At 42.9% G+C, this 23,365-nt stretch overlaps 1 pseudogene; it reads right to left on the bottom strand.

Moving 5' to 3' along the window:
* Positions 1 to 22,331: 22,331 nt before the first annotated feature.
* Positions 22,332 to 22,449, bottom strand: LOC126458831 (5S ribosomal RNA; annotated as a pseudogene).
* Positions 22,450 to 23,365: the final 916 nt, after the last annotated feature.

Genomic DNA, 23,365 nt, shown 5'->3' with positions numbered 1-23,365 from the left:
CTCAAACTGTGCGCAATAGGTTGCATGATGCGCAACTTCACTCCCGACGTCCATGTCGAGGTCCATCTTTGCAGCCACGACACCATGCAGAGCGGTATAGATGGGCCCAACAACTCGCCAAATGGACGGCTCAGGACTGGCATCACGTTCTCTTCACCAATGAGTGTCGCATATGCCTTCAACCAGACAATCGTCGGAGACGTGATTGGAGGCAACCCGGTCAGGCTGAACGCCTTAGACACACCGTCCAGCGAGTGCAGCAAGGCGGAGGTTCCCTGTTGCTTTGGGGTGCAATATGTGGGGCCGACGAACGCCACTAGTGATCACGAAAGACGGCGTAACGGCTGTACGATACGTGAATGCCATCATCTGACCGATAGTGTAACCATGTTGCTGTTGTGGTCTTCAGTCCTGAGACTGGTTTGATGCAGCTCTCCATGCTACTCTATCCTGTGCAAGCTTCTTCATCTCCCAGTACCTACTGCAGCCTACATCCTTCTGAATCTGCTTCGTGTATTCATCTCTTGGTCTCCCTCTACGATTTTTACCCTCCACGCTGCCCTCCAATACAAAATTGGTGATCCCTCGATGTCTCAGAACATGTCCTACCAACCGATCCCTTCTTCTAGTCAAGTTGTGCCACAAGCTCCTCTTCTCCCCAATTCTATACAATACCTCCTCGCCGGCCGGAGTGGCCGAGCGGTTCTAGGCGCTACAGTCTGGAACCACGCAACCGCCACGGTCGCAGGTTCGAATCCTGCCACGGGCTTGGATGTGTGTGCTGTCCTTAAGTTTAAGTAGTTCTAAATTCTAGGGGACTGATGACCTCAGAAGTTAAGTCCCATAGTGCTCAGAGCCATTTGAACCATTTGAATCAATACCTCCTCATTACTTATGTGATCTACCCATCTAATCTTCAGCATTCTTCTGTAGCACCACATTTCGAAAGCTTCTATTCTCTTCTTGTCTAAACTATTTATCGTCCACGTTTCACTTCCATACATGGCTACACTCCATACAAATACTTTCAGAAACGACTTCCTGACATTTAAATCTGTACCCGATGTTAACAAATTTTTCTTCTTCAGAAATGCTTTTCTTGCCATAATGCAACCATATCGGCAGCATATTGGCGAGGACTTTCGTCTTCATGGACGACAATTCGCGCCCCCATCGTGCACATGTTGTGAATGACTTCCTTCAGGATAATGACGTCGCTGGCCTAGAGTGGCCAGCAAGTTCTCCAGACTTGACCCCTATCGAACATGCTTGGGATAGATTGAAAAGGGCTGTTTATGGACGACTTGACCCACCAACCACTCTGAGGTACCTACGCCGAATCGCCGTTGGGGAGTGGGACAATCTGGACGAACAGTGCCTTGATGAACTTGTGGATAGTATGCCACAACTAATACAGGCATGCATCAATGCAAGAGGACGTGCTACTGGGTATTAGAGGTACCGGTGTGTACAACAATCTGGGTGGTTCAAATGGCTCTGAGCACTATTGGAATTAACAGTGGAGGTCACCAGCCCCCTAGAACTTAAAGGTACTTCAACCTAACTAACCTAAGGACAGCACACACATCCATGCCCGAAGCAGGATTCGAACCTGCGACCGTAGCGGTCGCGCGGTTCCAGACTGAAGTGCCTAGAACCGCACGGCCACACCGGCTGGCCAGCAATCTGGACCACCACCTCTGAAGCGGTTGTACAACAAGCAATGTGTGGTTTTCATGAGCAATAAAAAGGGCGGAAAAGATGTCTATGTTGATCTCTATTACAAATTTTTTGAATAGGTTCCGGAACTCTCGGAACCGAAGGGATGCAAAACCTGTTCTATGTGTGTAATTATTAATACTCGCCTAGCATTTCCTCGGCTTTGACACGACCTGCCACGAATTCCTGTGCTGTTTGAACCTCCTCATCTCAGAGTAGCACTTGCACGCAACATCATGGCAACGGCCGAAGTTAAGCACTATCAGTCATGGCCAGCACTTGCGTACACACACACACACACACACACACACACACACACACACACACACACACACACACACAATGCTCATAGTTCGAGAAGCAAAGAGAGAAAAAAATGTTCAAATGTGTGTGAAATCTTATGGGACTTAACTTCTAAGGTCATCAGTCCCTAAGCTTACACTACTTAACCTAAATTATCCTAAGGACAGACAGCACACCCATGCCCGAGGGAGGACTCGAACCTCCGCCGTGATCAGCCACACAGTCAAGACTGCAGCGCCTTAGGCCGCTCGGCTAATCCCACGCGGTGAAAAGAGACATGTGGGCGTGAGGAATAAGGAAAACCTACCGAATTAGACGGCTGAACCTTATCTTTGTGGTCTCCCAGCTATTCACTCCATGAGACTTTAGTTTCTTACCCAATATCATCAGTTATTTGTTGGATATACTGTGATCTCTGTCGGTCCCTCTAATTTTTACCCTGTACGGCTCCGTCTATTACCATAGAAATTATCTCTTGGTGTCCTGTCCCTCCCTTTTTTTTTAATGTTTCTGTGGAGAACCTTTATCATTTATTGTAAGGATGAACTTTAATACACTACTGGCCATTAAAATTGCTACACCACGAAGATGACGTGCTAGAGACGCGAAATTTAACCGACAGGAAGAAGATGCTGTGATATGCAAATGATTAGCTTTTCAGAGCGCCGGTGGTGACACCTACAACGTGCTCACATGAGGAAAGTTCCCAATCGAATTCTCATACACAAACAGCAGTTGACCGGCGTTGCCTGGTGAAACGTTGTTGTGATGCCCCGTGTAAGGAGGAGAAATGCGTACCATCACGTTTCCGACTTTGATAAAGGTCGGGTTGTAGCCTATCGCCATTGCGGTTTATCGTATCGCGACATTGCTGCTCGCGTTGGTCGAGATCCAATGACTGTTAGCAGAATATGGAATCGGTGGGTTCAGGAGGGTAATAGGAAACGCCGTGCTGATCCCAACGGTCTCGTATCACTAGCAGTCGAGATGACAGGCATCTTATCCGCATGGCTGTAACGCATCGTGCAGCCACGTCTCGATCCCTGAGTCAACAGATGGGGACGTTTGCAAGACAACAATCATCAGCACGAACAGTTCCACGACGTTTGCAGCAGCATGGATTATCAGCTCGGAGACCATGGCCGCGGTTACCCCTGACGCTGCATCACAGACAGGAGCGCCTGCGATGGTGTAGTCAACGACGAATCTGGGTGCACGAATGGCAAAACTTCATTTTTTCGGATGAATCCAGGTTCATGATAGTCGCATCCGTGTTTGGTGACATCGCAGTGAACGCACATTAGATGCGTGTATTCATCATCGCCATACTGGCGTATCACTCGGTGCGATGGTATGGGGTGCCATTGGTTACACGTCTCGGTCACCTCTTGCTCGCACTGACGGCACTTTGAACAGTGGACGTTACACTTCAGATGTGTTACGACCCGTGGCTCTACCCTTCATTCGATCCCTGCGTAACCCTACATTTCAGCAGGATAATACACGACCACATGTTGCAGGTCCTGTACGGGCCTTTCTGGATACAGAAAATGTTCGACTGCTGCCCTGGCCAGCACATTCTCCAGATCTCTCACCAATTGAAAACGCCTGGTCAATGGTGGCCGAGGAACTGGCTCATCACAACACGCCATCCAAGCTCTGTTTGACTCAATGCCCAGGCGTATCAAGGCCGTTATTACGGCCAGAGGTGGTTGTTGTGGGTGCTGATTTCTCAGGATCTATGTATCCAAATTGCGTGAAAATGTAATCACATGTTAGTTCTAGTATAATATATTTTTCCGATGAATACCCGTTTATAATCTGCAATTCTTCTTGGTGTAGCTAATTTAATGGCCAGTAGTGAAGTTGGAAGAGCTAGAACACAGTGAGGGAGTGATATTGTTATGAAGCTCGATGTTCGTGCAGTGATACGTACATTACGAAATTTAGCAGTGTAACACAGCGCGCTATAGTCTACGACAAATATTCATACGGAGGGGGAATGATTGGATGAAGTTTCATGTCATCTGCTTCCATTTCCGCTGCAATGAATTTGGATTTAGTGTCCACCCATACCGATTTTGACCCTAAGAATCTCTCAAGAGGAATGCCGCGATGATTCCCCAGTAGAGGCGTGGTGTCTGAGATAGTCTTAACGGTCTTCAATAGCGAATACTTTACAAATTGCAAAATATATTTAAACCACCTTGTGCCGTCTTTAAGGAAAACTATTCCCTCCGCCATTAAATTATTTACAGTATTTACAGGACTGCCAATGAATCTGATGTACATTAAACTAATTTTCAATATTTACATAATTTCCAACACTTGTGCCATTTTCTTCTTCGCTGTAATTTCTGTGTGTATGCCACACAAGTTAGAAGTGATTGTTTCTGTCAATTTGGAGTTGTTTTAAACCTTTATAGTAGTCTTGTCAGCGCTAATTGCTGACTTCTTTCTTCTTTGCCGATCGAAATCTAAATTTAATCGGTCAAACTGGTGGCCGTCATGCTATGTGTCTTTCAGAATACTTTTTGCTAGTGAGTGAACATGGGCTGAACTTTTGATATTCATTTAATTACCTTTCGGTTACATCCTTCAGAGGCACTGTTAGTGCGACAGATGCAGTTCCACACATTTCTTGGCATACGCTGGTTTTCCAATCACTGGTCGAGAGATAGCCGTAGAAATCCTGAAGCTTTTATATTCCAGACATTCTTGAATTGACAGCCATCCTAAACAGACAGCCACTCATATTCGAATAAGCGCTTGAGCTCAACACATTCTTATTTAACAGTACATTTCTTTATTTTTCTCACTGCCAGGAACAAGGCTGAGTTTCCACGTACATAATCTCTGTTTCACAAAACAAACTTTTAGGTGATTGGACGACAGCAATTTCGAAGACCATCAAGAAAGACGCTGGGTCCCATTCAAGCACGTTGCTTTTAGTAGTTACACACGATCATAGTTTTTTCGCTTTTTGTTAGGTAGCAAAACGTAAACAGCTGGAGAAGTGTTTGTTTCTTCCCGAGAACTTGTAAGATCGGCGTGAAGTACAAACAACTGTCCAAACTGTTTGTTCGAACTCTTGAACGTTCTATGCACAAAGAACGATTCACAGCTTTATAAACATGAGTTTTCTTTTTCGCTGGCAGACACCAATACTCTCTCATTTGATTCCCACTTGTCATCAGCAAATAAAAATTTGCTGTCATTATTTATCAGTAAATTGTTTTCTTGAAACACTATTCCGTCAGATTGCGTCGAATCTTGCGAGGGTCCCATTTATTTATCCTAATGCTGTGCAGAAATTGTTCCCCACTTTTATGTGATGTATTACTAGCTTCAAGTCCGCAGCTCGTGGTCGTGCGGTAGCGTTCCCGCTTCCCACGCCCGGGTTCCCGGGTTCGATTCCCGGCGGCGTCAGGGATTTTCTCTGCCTCGTGATGACTGGGTGTTGTGTGATGTCCTTAGGTTAGTTAGGTTTAAGTAGTTCTAATTTCTAAGGGGCTGATGACCATAGATGTTAAGTCCCTTAGTGCTCAGAGCCATTTGAACCATTTGAACTAGCTTCTAGCCCCGATTGAAGCTCTATTTCTTCAACGGAAATGAATGAAATTGTAGCAGTTGTTTCTTTTGCACGATTTCCTGCGCTGTCAAATTTTTCTCACTTCATTTGCTTTGACGTGGAGTACAAACATGGCTAACCCCACCTAAACTGTGCTGATTTTAGTTGCTAGTCTTCCTCTGCATTTATTCCTTGTAAAGTGTACACAGCGCCAGTCAGTTACTCGTGTAGGACAGTAAAGACTTGCCTTTGGTGGTCTAGGTGAACTACCTTTTCACAACAGAACAAGGAATATTACTTGCCAGTCAGAGATCAACTGTAGTACTGATTTCTGGGAGAAAGCTCCGCATCATAGCAGACTGGTGTCCTGTCAGGGTTCTTAGTGCAAGAAGTAGCCTTTCTCAGTAGTACGTCGCAGGCAGCGACAAACAGCCCGCTGTATTGTACTTCGGGAACACGCTGTTCCACGGTTCACTAACTAAACTGTCATGGGCTCCCTAGAAATGTCAACACATCCCATCTCCGCACATGTGTTACTCCATACAAGTGTCATAAACTCATATTTCTTTCCAAATAATACCTCATTTGTGGTATGTATCTTGAGAATCTGTCAGTCATAACTGACTGTGTCACGGTACCGCTTCTTCCGGAACCTTGTGCTTCTCTCCACTTAATTTCAAACAACGATACAGAGTTTTACTGACGAATTATCTTGATGGGTGGTAGAAAATACACATCTTTGCACGAGGGATGTTCAGAAACTAAAATTATAATACCCATACCCTTTCCATGGAACTGATTTTTTCGCTGTTGGTACCACTGTTGCGTATAGTAGCGCACATTGAAACGAATGAGTAGTCACTGTCATCAGTAGCGCCCCGAATCTTGTTGTGGTGACGTTTAAAGGTGAACACTGTCATTCTGTTTCCCGCCAAGTGCGAAGTGCTCGCTGTGATACGCGGCCTGAATGCCAACGGCATGAGCGCTGCCACCATTCATCGCGAAATCGTGTCAGTGTATGGGGAGGACTTTGTGTCACGGCAACACGTGACAAAATGGGTACAAAATTTCACTTCCGGAATAACGGAAATTCACGATGAAGAGAGACGTGGACGCTCGTCCGACGTGACTGATGAACTGCTGCAAAAACTTAAAGAGCATAATCGTTTTGATCGTTGTGTAATCACTGATGACGTGGACGAACTGTGTCCTGACGTTTCTCGCACCGTTGTTCATGAAATCGTGATCGATTGCCTAGTATACCGCAGGTTATCTGAGCGCTGGGTTCCAAAGATGTTTGCTGCAGAATACAAAATCAACAGAATCAAGGCCGCGCGAGAGTTTATCGATCGTTTTGCGAGTGACGGAGAGACTTCTTTCGAGTGCATAGTGGCGCTTGATGGAACACTGAGTTTACCACCATACTCAAGAAACAAGCGACAATCAATGCACACTCATTCCCCTAAAATTAAAAAAAAAAAAAAAGAAACCAAACCGGAATCAACTTTAAAAGTCATGGAAACCGGATTCTGGGACAGAAAAGACGTCCTGCTTGTGGAATTCTTGCCTAGAGGCGAAACAATAAACTCTGCACGAGACTGTGAGGCCCTCAAGAAAATCCGCAGAGCCGTACAGAACAAACGCCGTGGAATGCTAACGAAGGAATTCCGCCTCATTCATGACTGCACTAGGCAGCACTCTCCTCGAGCGACGCAAGAGTTGCTGACCTCATTTCGTTGGAATCTTTTAAATTAACCCTCTCACAGACGCTATGTCGCGGCTAATGAGTGTCATTCACTTCCCAAATTGAAGGAATATGTGGGTAGAAAACACTTTTCCGACCACTAGGAGGCGAAAATCGAATTGGAGAATTGGTTTAAAGAGGTTGCTCGAGACATCTATTTCAGTATCATTTGTAGTGGTTTTTATCCATTCGACCTCGTGTGTTTACCTTGTTAGTGTTGAATGGGAACGGCTTTCGGTAATGCGTTTTATCTGACAAAAAAAGTGAACAGTTCAGCTTATGTTATTTATGCTACTAAGGAACTATACCAGAATGCGGAAAACAATACTAGTTGCACGTTTCCTGTCCAATGGTTACCAATACCAACAAAAATTTGATTTTCACTATTACTGGTAATTTTTGATCGAATTTAAAAATTTGAAATCGTGTCATAATCTACTCTTTATCAGCCATAATCTTATTTCCAAAGTTTAACGCAATAAGACAAGTACCACAGTTAGAAACTGTGTGTTTCTCTTGAGGCATAACTCACGGCGCGAAAATGCAGGGACTTTACTCACCCAGTATTTGCGAGTGAGAGGACTTAGCGGCTTCCAACACACTTTAACCATAATTTGGAACCTTTAGGAAGCTACACTCACTACAAAATGACGAAAAGAGTGAAAATTATCACTTACTACATTTTCATTGCCCTCGTAGTAAAAATTCAGCATCAGACGCGGCGTTTCAGTTTATTACTTCTTTACTAGCGACTCTATTCGCAACACAGATTGCAGACAGCAGCCGCATATAGCAGTAAACGTACTTGCAAAATCATACCACTGTACAACACGTAGTTCGGGAGATTTCACATTTAGATACGTGAAAAACTACCTTCTGCTAAAAATGGCGCATGCAGGCATGTATAAGGTGAGCAAGTAATTTTGATTTTTGTAAGCTGTCGATGCGTAGTCTGATATATTCTTAGTCGAAGTGTTGTAGGTGATAGACGAATTCAGTAGTGCTCTGTTGACTTATGGTTGTATCTGCTCGATGAAGAAAGATCTATTTTAAAGGACAATAGGGATAAATGTGATGTATACATTGAAAGGCAAAAAGAATTTTTTTGGTTTATAGAAATTTTTTATTAACACTGTAGCCTTTGTGAGTCATTGTTCACTTCGTTAAGCATAGTATTTCTCAGACCAATCTTATTTTGAAAGATCATGCGAAGTTTTACTCTTTCTTTCTTAATACGTACTTCATTCTAAAATAGTTGTCTTGGAATATCATTTCAGAGGAAAAGTTACTCTTCCCCATCCCACTCTATAAAGAAGGTTCATCACTACTCATTGCCACATCTCACCACGTGGTATGCAACAGCCTGGATACTGTTTTGAAATTTCATTTAAAAACAGAAACCTGGCTTAGCCATTGCCTGCTTGTTGTTTGCAGGTTTTCATCAAGAAATCTGAAACAATGTTGTCAAGACGCGAGGCAAAAATAAATTTTGATTCGGGCCAGATAATTGTTTTATTTCAGTTGCGTATTTAATATAAAAACGATCTGTATTCAGACCAGTTATATTTCAATCCATGTTACCTTGTGTTTGGTGAAAGATTATCATATAGTTTTAAACAGGATAACGGTTTGTGTGTTTTGTTAATAGGTAGACTTTTTATAGAGTGGGAGGTAAATTTTGGCTAAATTTCACACAGAAACACATAGTGTGGAACTTACAAATAACGTTTTAATTTATTACTGCTTTACTTCTAACACTATTCGCAACACACTTCGCAGACAGTATCTACATACATCACTGAAACTACCCACGAAAGTATATCACTATACGACAAATATTTCAAGAAATATGACACCATAAACATCGAGATGCGTCAAGAACATGCTTTTGCCTGAAACAGGGCGCAGATTACCCGGAGCATAATCATCTCTTACTTAGAGCACTTAGCGCTTGCAACAAACTGGTTCAAAAAAAATGGTTCAAATGGCTCTGAGCACTATGGGACTCGACTGCTGAGGTCATTAGTCCCCTAGAACTTAGAACTAGTTAAACCTAACTAACCCAAGGACATCACAAACATCCATGCCCGAGGCAGGACTCGAACCTGCGACCGTAGCGGTCTTGCGGTTCCAGACTGCAGCGTCTTTAACCGCACGGCCACTTCGGCCGGCGCAACAAACTGTAAGCATAATTTCGAACCTGTTCTACATTTTTTCTCGCTAACTATCTTCAAGAGAAATATTTAACACGTTAAGTGATTTGTAAAGCAAACAGGCGTTTGAAGCTGTTTTATGCATGGGAGTTGGATTCTTTAAAGAATCTGGGGTTTACTGGTCATTATCTAAAAGACGTATTCGATAATAGATGGAAATATGCACTGGTAGAAGAATAAAAAGATGAAATACGTTCTGCTTGTTCAAAAGGAATTTTTTATATTTTTCATTTATTTATTGACTCTCGGAATATGCCCATACAGCCATCTCAACAATGGAAAGGTTATATTACAGCTTGTTTTGTCGTTAGTTTAAGTGGTACCATGGTACTTAGTTACACAGGCTTAATAAAGGACAGATTCCGACATAAAACAAATTTTACATCTACAGTGAACTGAAGGAAGTAAACAAAATAAACAAGGCGAAAATGTAACACAGGATACCACAGAGGTAGTACCACGTGTGACCAGAAAAGACAATTTTTGTTTTTCTTAAGGAATCTTTGTTTATTCATCAATATCAACCTCGTTTTCTTCACAGTTATTCTGTTTTTATCTCATCAATGGTGCGAAACGACGATCTTTTATGGTTCTCTTCAGCTCTAGGATAGAAATAAGTCGCAGGGAAGTCCGCCGAATGTGGTGGCTGAGGCAACATAACAAGCATTAAGGTTTGAGCGGGAGTATTATCGTTATGCAATTTCCAAGAGTGGCTTTGCCATAATTCAGGTAGTATTTCTTACTGACCGCGTGACCATATGCCTGGAACTCGTCAGGCACTATCGCATTTTAATCGAAGAAAACAGCGAGAGGAACCTTCACATGTGATCGAACTTGTGGATTTTTTTTTTCGGTGTTCGTTTTTCAGGCAGTTTCCATTGGCACAAGTGGGTCTTGGTCTCGACATCATACCTACGAGGGGCGTTAGAAAAGTCCGAGCAAAAATAAAAACTACTGACGTGTTTGGAGTAAACCTTTTTTATTTTTCGACATAGTCTCCTTTTAGACTTACACACTCCGTCCAACGCCGTTCTAATTTGTTGATCCCTTCCGAATAACAGGAATTGTACAAGTCTACAAAATAGCTATTAGTTGCTGCGATCACCTCCTCGTTTGAATAAAATCTTTGTCCCGCCAGCCATTTCTTCAAATTGGGGAACAAATAGTAGTCCGAGGGAGCCGTCTGGAGAATAGGGGGGATGTGAAACGAGTTTGAATCCTATTTCCATTAATTTTGCAACCACAACTGCTGAGGAGTGTGGTGGTGCATTGTCGTGATGGAAAAGGACTTTTTTCCGGTCCAATCGCCGGCGTTTTTCTTGCAGCTCGGTTTTCAAACGGTCCAATAACGATGAATAATAAGCACCTGTAATAGTTTTACCCTTTTCCAGATAGGCGATGAGGATTATCCCTTGCGAATCGCAAAATACAGTCGCCATAATCTTTCCGGCCGAAGCAATGGTCTTCGTCTATTTTGGTGCAGATTGTCCCTTGGTAACCCATTGTTTAGATTGTTGTTTGGTCTCAGGAGTATAGTAATGTATCCATGTTTCATCCACAGTGACAAAACGACGCTTAAAATCCTGTGGATTCTTCCTGAACAGCTGCAAACGATCCTCGCAACACTTCACACGATTCCGTTTTTGGTCAAGCGTGAGCAATCGCGGAACCCATCTTGCTGATAGCTTTCTCATGTCCAAATGTTTATGCAAAATATTATGTACCCGTTCATTTGAGATGCCCACAGCACTAGCAATCTCATGCACTTTAACTCTTCTGTCATCCATCACCATATCATGGATTTTATCAATGGTTTCTGGAGTCGTGACATTCACAGGACGTCGAGAACGCTCAGCGTCACTTGTGCCAATATGGCCACTCCGAAAATTTTGAAACCACTTATAAACTGTTCTTATCGAAGGTGCAGAGTCACCGTAATGTTTATCAAACTTCTCATTAGTCTCCTGAGGCGTTTTACCTTTCATAAAGTAATATTTAATCACCACCCGAAATTCTTTATCGTTCATTTTTTGAAAATCACTCGGCTTCCTTGATTCACACGAATGCCAAACACAAAGAAATAGACCAATATGGCTGAAACATGGTGTGCGTTCTTTTCAAAGATGCTACTAACTAAACATAACCTAGATACGCACCGGTGGTGCCATCTCTCGGACTTTGCACGGACTTTTCAAACGCCCCTCGTATATACCCACTTATCGTCACCTGTTATAACCTTCTTAGAAGTTCTGGATTGTTGTCGACTTCTCTCAGCAACATCGTTTTTGGTCGAACTTCAACAATTTCGGAACAAAATTTGGTGCTACACGTTTCATACACTAAACATTCGAAAATTGCTTAGCATGAGCCAAACGAATATGCCATCGACAGCAACCAATCGACAGCAACCACTCTGGCGGTCATTAGGCGATTTTGCAGAACCATTTTATTTACTTGTTCCACACTGACAGTAAATCATGTGCTACGCCCTCCAGAGCTGTAGTCTTCAACGTCTTCTCGACCCTCTTTGAAACGTTTATGCTATTCGTAAACTCTTCTTCTGCTCATAGTAGATTCACCAATAGCCACAGTCAACTCTCCGAATGTGGCGCTGCACTTTATTCCACTTTCAAGTAAAATTTAATACAAATACTTTCATCTCTCTCTTTCGAAAATAAAAATTCGCCGAGCACTCTAAAACACATATAGCGTTTTCGACTGTGAACAACAACTAAATATTCCAAACACCTGAAAATGCAAACATACATCAGAAACATGTCCACCAAAACAATAAAAAAATTGAAATCTGAATATAAAGCACGCAAAATTAAAAAAAAAAAGTTCCCGTTACTTTTTGTTCACGCCTCGTATGTTATCAAAGTCTTGCTGGTAACAAAATAAGAAATGATAAAGTGCTGTTAGTACACGTCTGGGATATTCCCATTTCAATTCACACCTATTACTATGTTTCTAGTTTAGCAATACATAGTGCTTTTGTATGTCCAGTAAGAATTGTTTCGAATGCTACGGACCGAGAACTGAATGTTTGTGAAGTACCTTCTAGACAGAATATGAGGCAATATGCAGCCATAATAATAGATTCGGTAGTTTTCAAACACATACATATAGGAGCTACACAGTGAAATCGATTTATAGATTTATAGGATAAGCGTTCCGTTTCCTGTTGGGTAGCACTTGGGAGTAGAGTCAGTTAATTGTGTTTTGGTCCTCCCTTGGCATTCTAATCCCCAAGATCTATATTCGCCTCCTAGATGACATCCCATTCTATTGCGAGTAGGTCTTCAGCTGTTGCCCACTCCACGCAGATTTCGTCATACAGCCCTATGACTCACAAACCTCCTCCGAATAGCTTGCACGGTCGGGGAACCCGGTGCACTGGCTAAAACTAGCTACCCTGCTAGAGTGGTGCGCACATAAAGTCTGGATTACGTCGGAGCGAACACGAGCGAACGAGCTTCAGCTCTCTTGCGTAAACGGTAGGCGAGTGCGAGCGAGCAGTATATTGGTCATATTCGGTTCGCATTCGGGGGTGCTTGCTCTTGTTCCCGTAATTGTCGGTCTTCCAGCGAACTTTCAAAGGAAGTTCGAGCCCTCACCGCTTCGGCACAAGTAGTACGTGGAGCGTTCGTCTGCTGTTATATTGCGAACTGATTTTGTTATTTAGGAGCTACGTGGGCGATGGAGTGCTCAGATGAGTACGTAATGTTGCTAATAAAAGAATATAGATATCACAGTAGTTCATGGCCTCCAAGAGACCACAGCACAAAATAACCCAACAAGATGAAATACACTGATGGAAGAAAATCGTAACACACAAAAAAAATTAATGTAGGGTACTGAAATTTCCAATTTGTACAAAAAGCAGATGGCAGTTATAAGAGTCGAGGGACATGAAAGGGAAGCAGTGGTTGGGAAGGGAGTGAGACAGGGTTGTAGCCTCTCCCCGATGCTATTCAATCTGTATATTGAGCAAGCAGTAAAGGAAACGAAAGAAAAGTTCGGAGTAGGTATTAAAATCCATGGAGAAGAAATAAAAACTTTGAGTTTCGCCGATGACATTGTAATTCTGTCAGAGACAGAAAAGGACTTGGAAGAGCAGTTGAACGGAATGGACAGTGTCTTGAAACGAGGGTATAAGACGAACATCAACAAAAGCAAAACGAGGATAATGGAATGTAGTCGAATTAAGTCGGGTGATGCTGCGGAAATTAGATTAGGAAATGAGACACTTAAAGTAGTAAAGGAGTTTTGCTATTTTGGGAGCAAAATAACTGATGATGGTCGAAGTAGAGAGGATATAAAATGTAGACTGGCAATGGCAAGGAAAGCGTTTCTGAAGAAGAGAAATTTACTGACATCGAGTATAGATTTAAGTGTCAGGAAGTCGTTTCTGAAAGTATTTGTATGGAGTGTAGCCATGCATGGAAGTGAAACATGGACGATAAATAGCTTGGACAAGAAGAGAATAGAAGCTTTCGAAATGTGGTGCTACAGAAGAATGATGAAGTTTAGATGGGTAGATCACATAACTAATGAGGAGGTATTGAATAGAATTGGGGAGAAGAGGAGTTTGTGGCATAACTTGACTAGAAGAAGGGATCGATTGGTAGGACATGTTCTGAGGCATCAAGGGATCACCAATTTAGTTTCGGAGGGCAGCATGGAGGGTAAAAATCGTAGAGGGAGATCAAGAGATGAATACATTAAGCAGATTCAGAAGGATGCAGGCTGCAGTAGGTACTGGGAGATGAAGAGGCTTGCACCGGATAGAGTAACATCGAGAGCTGCATCAAACCAGTCTCAGGACTGAAGACCACAACAACAATGAAATTTCGGGAATGCGTTTGTCTACGTAACATATTTAAGGGATTAACATTGTAAAATCGCAGGTTATTGTCAGCTCGAGATAAGACACCGCAAATGTGAAATGCTGCTACATTAATAACAGGTGTAGTCGCCAGAATGTTGAATGAAAGAATGCAAACGTGCATGCAGTGTGTTGAACAATGCCGTATGTCAGTTTGTCGGATACGGGTTCCATACCAAGCCTTTCTGCAATATCGCAAATTATTTAGTACATTTTTGTCTGGTAGCCTGTGACCGGCTCTACGTATATGTCACATTTCAGCAACCATTTCATTATCTTCCTTACATACTTAAATAAAATTTTAGTAGTACTTCTCACATGCCACTGGGGATCCTGGTAGTACTACACATATGCCACTGGGGACATCAGGGGCCATCTGAAGACTAGCACCTATTGAAATGTGACACAATTGCTAACGCAAATGTCTCCAGTTGCTAATAACTGAACTAGAGTGTATTCTTTTTTTTTTATTAACCCTTAGCAGTAATTTATTGTGTTTCTACATGTACAGGTAACTTTCATTGAAATAAATAAAATAAGCATGAACATGTAACATTTTAAAAATATGAAAACAGGAAGAAGCACGAAAGAAGTATTTGAATACTCGTACAGAACAGTAAATGCGTTTTCGTAAAAGTAGTCGATAATGGTCATAGCTTCAGGCTATGGAGGCAAAGTGGCCAGGGTTCGAATACCGAGGCCTGCCCTACGTCAACTTGCGCTGTCAGCTGACGGCCACTAGCTGCTGTAAAAAAATAATGCAAGCGCGGCGACGCTGAGCTTGATGCCGAAGCAGACTGTTTAATATCATTAGTCTCTCCGTCATTGGTGAGCTTAGTTTCGATCTTATCCGCAACCCTTCCATCTGTGGCCGCTTCACCTGAAATAACTTTCCTTTAACATATCGTATATCTGCAATCCACAGGGCCGGCCGGAGTGGCCGAGCGGTTCTAGGCGCTTTAGTCTGGAACAGCGCAATCGCTACGGTCGTAGGTTCGAATCCTGCCTCGTGCATGGATGTGTGTGATGTTCTTAGGTTAGTTAGGTTTAAGTAGCTCTAAGTTCTAGGGGACTGATGACCTAAGATGTTAAGTCCCATAGTGCTCAGAGCCATTTGAACCATTTTTTGCAATCCACAGGGAGACGTCACCCGTACCGTCATACAAGCCGTGCAGGACAGAATAATAAAATTATGAGTTCTCCGAAAACTCCTCGCCCTAGTAGCACAATGAGTGAACAAAGATTGACGGAGCTCTGGTTTAGCTAGGGCAGTCCACCATACCAGAGTGGTAAGTATCTTTGAGCGAATCGATGACTACGATCCCACACATAGTGTATCACATCATCGAGACGAGTGCCTCCCAAGTGAGCGACATACAGGGTGTTACAAAAAGGTACGGTCAAACTTTCAGGAAACATTACTCACACACAAAGAAAGAAAATATGTTACGTGGACATGTGTCCGGAAACGCTTATTTTCCAAGTTAGCGCTCATTTTATTACTTCTCTTCAAATCACATTAATCATGGAATGGAAACACACAGCAACAGAACGTACCAGCGTGACTTCAAACACTTTGTTAGAGGAAATGTTCAAAATGTCCTCCGTTAGCGAGGATACATGCATCCACCCTCCGTCGTATGGAATCCCTGATGGGTTGATGCAGTCCTGGAGAATGGCGTATTGTATCACAGCCGTCCACAATACGAGCACGAAGAGTCTCTACATTTGGTACCGGGGTTGCGTAGACAAGAGCTTTCAAATGCCCCCGTAAATGAAAGTCAAGAGGGTTGAGGTCAGGAGAGCGTGGAGGCCATGGAATTGGTCCGCCTCTACCAATCCATCGGTCACCGAATCTGTTGTTGAGAAGCGTACGAACACTTCGACTGAAATGTGCAGGAGCTCCATCGCGCATGAATCACATGTTGTGTCGTATTTGTAAAGGGACATGTTCTAGCAGCACACGTAGAGTATCCCGTATGAAATCATGATAACGTGCTCCATTGAGCGTAGGTGGACGAAACAAAAAGGGGCTCTAACATGGAAATTAAGCGTTTCCGGACCCATGTCCACATAACATCTTTTCTTTATTTGTGTGTGAGGAATGTTTCCTGAAAGTTTGGCCGTACCATTTTGTAACACCCTGTATAACATCCAATGGGAACGGAATAGTTTTAACGGTTGCTGATCAAGTTGGAGAGCAGCGACCAAGGCACACTGATCAGAAAAACTAGCAGGGATAGGGTCGACTGCAAGAATGCAATCGCGCATCCAATCCGGTAAGTAGAATCGGTCAATCCTGTTACTCGAAGCTGCAGTGAAATACATAAATTTAGCGAATGTCGCATGTTTACACTCTCAAACATCATTCGCGTGCAGCAAGCGTATCAACTCCTTTAAATCCCGACGGAAATTAAAACGTGGAGACTGATCAACAGACGCAGGACACAGATAAAATCACAAGCCAACATAGACCCAAGGACGCCTACGTAACATATAATTAATCTCCTCTTTAGGAAAGCGCGAACTTTCCAGTGTGCGACCAGAATCAGATGGTGCATATCAGACACGAAGATGAGGTCAAGAAGTCTGCAGCCTATCCGTCTGGTAGACTCAAGCACCTCTACCTCAGCGACAGGAATGCCTTCCCGAAAGATTCGAAATCCAGCCTGAATGAAATTGGTTAATAGAACTTCTTGCAGGAACACGATATTCATATAGAAATCATATATAAACTGAAGAAGCGAAGCTAGGGGCAGCTCTGATTCCAGTCGGTTGACCTTTAAGGGGAGCCGGAAGGAGCCATATCCTCCATGTTAATTCTAGGAAATAGAAGGAACATTTTTTCTAAAACCATTAAACATATTGCTCTGAAATTTGAACTACATGTTCAGTGAATATTTCTCTAAAAAGTTATAATGCCATGTTAAGAAATACTTATTGGTTTTTGTTTTACAATTTTTTTTAAACAGATGCTTATTTTTTTCTAAAATTTTGCACTTTTTCTTCTATAACTCTTAAATTATAGACTTTTTTTACAATTTATTATAAAAATGAAGGAAATGAAGTAGACAATATTGTGTATAAATTTCATTGATATACTGTTAGCAGTTTTTTAGAAAATGTTCCTCAAACATGAAAATTTTAAAGTTACAGGAAATGGCATCCAAAGATTTTTAATACATTCCTGCCCCATATGATGGATTATCTGCATCCTCTTGTTTTTCCAGTGTTAGTTTCCTTTTCACTGGTCTTTTCTTCCTTTTTGCTCCATGTTGTTGGCCTTTGTCTCTTCTTTCTGCACCTCTTAGTCTTTCTTCATCGATTAGGCGCATTGTGGAAATGGTGTTGAGTCCTGGTTGGAAACCTAAACGTTTCAGCACATCACATTTGATAATGTTTCCTTCATTGTATGTTGCCAATGCATCATACACTCCAAAATAAAATGTTTTTATCTGCACAAACATTCTTTGGGAAATCCTAATCAAAATTAAATTATTTACGCTTTCATTTGGATTTTGTGTTTCCCCAGTGGTTTTTCAAGTGCTATTGCTCTGTGTGTTTTTATACTGTGGCCAACATTTAAATTGTGTGTGTGACTTCAGTGTATTTTAAGTGCCCCACAAATCACCGACTATGTTATTTTAACTGTATCTCTACTTTTTAACTCTCCCCCAATGAACGTCCCCGTATTAGTGTATATTTTCGCTTCCATTGTCTCTATTTACTGTGTTTTTGGTATTTTAATCCGACTTTAGGGTCTAGTGGACTATTTTATATGACTGCCAAACACAAGTCAAAACACACGGTATAGCGTTTATGTTTACCGATATGAACAGTCACGTGTCACAGAGATAAAGCCATACAACGTTGGAAAACAAAACACTGTCTAATTCCGCAGAGATACCCTGCTTGCAGCCAGCTAGCGCCGCTGTCAGAGGTGACATACCAAGTCGCTACAACCGTTTACGCTGCGCGTCAACTTTTCAGCGATAAAAAACACACTTAGAATTCACTTAGAAGGATGAAACTTGATTTGTTTTATTCAGAAAACTCCAAAAATTTTATAATGAAAAAAAAAACAAAAAAATGTTAATTTTGTCATTTTCATCGTTCCGGCTCCCCTCAATGTGACAAATGCATATGCTTGAGCCATCAATTAAACTAAAATCACAGAGATAGCAACAGAGCAGTATGACTATCCAAACAGTTTCCCATCACAGTTCAATGACGAACCCGAGAGCGGGGTGCTAGTCCCGGCCGCAACTGAATACACTCGGTTGTTCTGCGCGCCGCTGCATGTTCCAGCTGGACACGTTGTTTACGCGACTGCTATGGTCGCAGGTTCGAATCTGCCTCGGGCAGATGTCCTTAGGTTAGTTAGGTTTAAGTAGTTCTAAGTTCTAGGAGACTGATGACCTCAGATATTAAGTCCCATAGTGCTCAGAGCCATTTGAACCATTTTGAACGTTGTTTACGCTGGCTGCATGGCGCAATAGGCGCTGCAGTCGGCGGCTAGACTGGTCTTGAACTACTTCCATACCTATCTGTGACATCCCAGGATCGGAGGCTTGTCCCACGGAAGGGTCACTCTGCAAGGCGAGACGACTCTCTAAAGGAGAGCAATCAGAGTGGATCTCAGAGACAGCGGGAGGCAAATTTGCATAACAACTTCCGCAATAGGAGTCGCAACAGGCGGAAAATCACGATCCCCACCGTCGACAGGAGGGGGAGGTTGAGGAGGGCATTGCTCTTCTACCGACTGTATTTGTGGTGGAGGCTGAGAAGGCAATGACTCCGACAACACTCGCTCCAGGGCGGCTCCCTTGGATCCGCTACTGCTGTAGCAGAAATACCAGAGACTGCCTCTCCGGTCTCCACATCGCCAGGGCTATGTGGTACTACAATACTTGTTGGCTCAGGGGTGTGTGGGACAGGGGAAAGCACAACTAAATCATTACCATCTAAGAATAAATAGTATTTTCATTTGTTTCATAACGGAACACAGTGCGAGAAATCTAACGGGAGATAATTTGAATTCAATGTGATGCACAATGAATGGTCCGCCCTCCCATCAAGTAGTAATCGACACCCCATACGGTTTCGTTACAAGAAAGAGATCGCTAGGTTTGTAATGATCCTCTTACTAATTTTTCTGGTGCACTTACTTATTTCTAAGCCCGTCCTGTTAGCCGTGCGGTCTAGCGCACTGCTTTCCGAGCGGGAAGGCGTGCCGGTCCCCGGGCGGAGTAGTGTCGAGGTCCGGTGTGCCGGCCAGTCTGTGGATTGTTTTTAAGGCGGTTTTCCATCTGCCTCGGCGAATGCGGGCTGTTCCCCTTATCCACCACAGCTACATTATGTTGGCGATTGCTGCGCAAACACTTTCTCCACGTACACCATAATTACTCTAACACGCAAACCACTGGGGGCCGAACCGCACAGTAACCCTAGGTTCGGTGTGGGGCGGCGGTGGGGTGAGACGACTGCTGTAGCCTGTTGTGGGGCTGTTGTGTACCACTGCGGCTACGGCGGGGACGGAGCCTCTCTGTCGTTTTTAGCTCCCCAGTTCAATACAATACAATACAACACAATACAATACTTATTTCTAACACAACATGCCATACGTGTTTATAATGGTGAGAAAACGTACCTTAAATACGGTAACATCTATTGTGAGAAAGAACAAAAGCGACACAAAAAACAGGGCCCCAGTATTGCAGCGATTATATTGTAAATGGTAATATTTATTTTAAGTGATACAGATTGAATTCCTGAGATGAACTTTGTTTGGTATTGGTTGCTGATGCTACCTTTTTATTAAGCTTTAGAAACTTACGACAAAATAATTTAAATTTTAAACCTTAAATAACTTTTTTATGTAGCTACTTGCCATTGTAAACTGCGCACTCCATACATGCTGCTGAATCTGCATACACTTAATTTCTATGGCGATAGCAAAAAAACTCGACTGGCATCAGCCTCATCGCTATGACGGATGCTTGATGTGTTACTGTCACTATCACTGCTACTGACTTTTGAAAAACAATTTTATTCTGGCTCTCCCCATGGTCTTCAACAATGTTTGACGGGCCATATTAAGTCTATTGGATAGAAATTGAAGTGGCAAGGTGGTAACCTAACGATTCTACGACCATATGTTTTTGCCAGTTCGTCGATTTTATATTTGGAGAACTGTGGTTTATACAGATACTTTTTTGCGTAATCTCCATTTTTTTTAAGATTATCATTTACGTCGACGTTGCGACGCTGAGGCGAGTCAGTCAGTTCCTCCTTCCGCTTTCCCATGGTACATGTCCTAAAAACAACAAATAAATGCTAAGGAGTATTATCTAGAACAATTGTTGATGTTTTTCCCAAATTTGGTTCAAAAATGGTTCAAATGGCTCTGAGCATTATGGGACTCAACTGCTGAGGTCATAAGCCCCCTAGAACTACTTAAACCTAACTAACCTTAGGACAACACACACATCCATGCCCAAGGCAGGATTCGAACCTGCGACCGTAGCGGTCTTGCGGTTCCAGACTGTAGCGCCAGAACCGCTCGGCCACCAGCGGCCGGCCCCAAATTTGGTACTGGTGATTCTGCGAATGACTTTGTTCATTTCTTCATGATAATCTGCTGTATTTTTTGATATAAAAAGCAAGAGACTGTTAGGGAGAAAACCCAGTGAGATGCCTACATGAAGAAAAATAGGTCTGTCATCCTTGCAGGAAGGTTTTGCCACTGTTCCATTACTTGTGCCGTCTGCCCAGGCCTGTTCTACAGGGTGACTAAAACTGGCTCCTGTTTCACCAAGCCGCACCACTCCGTCCATATATATATATATATATATATATATATATATATATATATATATGGATGCTGCTGAATCTGCACACACTTAATTTCTATGGCGATAGCAAAAAAACTCGACTGGCATCAGCCTCATCGCTATGACGGATGCTTGATGTGTTACTGTCACTATCACTGCTACTGACTTTTGCAAAGTATAGATATGGACATGACCTTCCGCACAAGATGCTTCATGTTTTTAAATATTTTAGCGATGACAAACCTTTCTTAGTGTGTTGATTTTTATCCACTTGGCAGCTTGTGCGAGAGGTTCAGAGTAAAATGAAAACGTTTTCGACTAGATATTTATAAGACCTGAATATGACAGCAAAGTCTGTCGAAACCGGTTAAATAAATAAATATTTTATGCGATCTTGGCTGTTGAATGGTTTTTAACAATTAAAACAGGTCGCCCTTCAGTACTCTCACAATGAGAAAATTCAATTATACTCAAAGCTTACCTTGTTAGCAGAAAGCGGGCTACCATTATGTTCTTCAGTCTCGAAGTAGGCACATAACGTGCAAGCCATTTCTCTCGTCTGACCTCCGTATTTGTCCGGGTGCGTCAGAATCTTGTTCGCCGATGTCATGCTTGCATTGAGGTTGATGCCCGTCAGTTTCAACACATTTTCTAAGGTAGAGTACAAATGGTGCGTTCATTGTGTCAGTGATTATATTTGCAGTTAACTGTAACTAAAGTGAATAAAAAAGTACACAGTAATATGATTGTATTCCTATTATCTCCTTGCGCTGCCGGAAATCCTCTGGTCCAGAGAACGACGTGGAACTTTTCCATCATATCTTCCAACCAGCTTCCTTCTGATATTGTTCAGTACCACACAAAAGATAAAAAGGCAACGAGTGGCCTACCGGGACCATCCGACCGCCGTGTCATCCTCAGAGGGGGATGCGGATAGGAGGGGCGTGGGGTCAGCACACCGCTCTCACGGTCGTTATGATGCTATTCTTGACCCAAGCCGCTACTATTCGGTCGAGTAGCTCCTCAATTGGCATCACAAGGCTGAGTGCACCCCGAAAAATGGCAACAGCGCATGGCGGCCTGGATGGTCACCCATCCAAGTGCCGACCACGCCCGACAGCGCTTAACTTCGGTGATCTCACGGGAACCGGTGTATCCACTGCAGCAAGGCCGTTACCACTCAAAAGATAACAGTAACAAAAACTAAAATAATAACTGCTACAGTCGTAAAAACAAACACAAACGAAGTCATAGGTTACAACGACCACGCAGGATAGCAAGCTGACAAACTGAAGCACAGTGCAAGAGGGAAGAATTGTGGCGGTTGAGGTGAAGGTTTGGTAACTTCGGGTATTTGCTGCGGCTACGAGTCTCATCGGATTGGCCAGATGGGGACCGTGCCTCCTACGTGGGCTTCCCCTCTACTACTTCTCTCTTAGTTGTCTGTCCAAAAGCAATTATGAACAAACCTTTCTTGGAGTCATCAGTCTTCTGACTGGTTTGATGCAACCCGCCACGAACTCCTCTACTGTGCCAAACTTCAGAATAGCTCTTGCAACCTACATCATCAGTTATTTGATGGATTGATCCCAATCTCTGTACCATGTAAATTATTCCCTGATGTCATAAGAGATGACCTGTAATCACGTCCTTTCTTGTAGTCAGTGTTTTCCATACAGAGTGTTTCCGTAAAGAGCGTTCAAAAATGTAACAGGACATAGAAGATGCTCCACTGACCAATTTGAGGCAGGGAACCTGTGGTCGGTGAAGCCAGCTTAAGGAGTTAACACGAATAAAATCACATTACTGTGTTTTGCATTAATTACAGTTAACTTCAAATACCATCACTAACAAAATGAACTTACCATTTGTACTGTATCTTAGAAAATGTGTTTACATTGGCGAACAAGATTCTGACGCACCCTGACAAATATCCCTGGTGTGTTTCGAATCACACCACGGTACAGCTACAATTCTGCCTTCTAATTCCATCTCCGTATCCACTGGGGTCTCATACACAAGTGACTTTAGATACACCATAGAAAATAATCAAGGGGGTTCAGGTTAGGTAACCGCAGGCCATGGAATAGGACA

Source organism: Schistocerca serialis, chromosome 2 (genome assembly GCF_023864345.2).
Source record: "Schistocerca serialis cubense isolate TAMUIC-IGC-003099 chromosome 2, iqSchSeri2.2, whole genome shotgun sequence".
Lineage (NCBI taxonomy): Eukaryota > Metazoa > Arthropoda > Insecta > Orthoptera > Acrididae > Schistocerca > Schistocerca serialis.
Note: the sequence above shows the minus strand (reverse complement) of the source record. Positions and strands in the feature narration are given on the sequence as shown.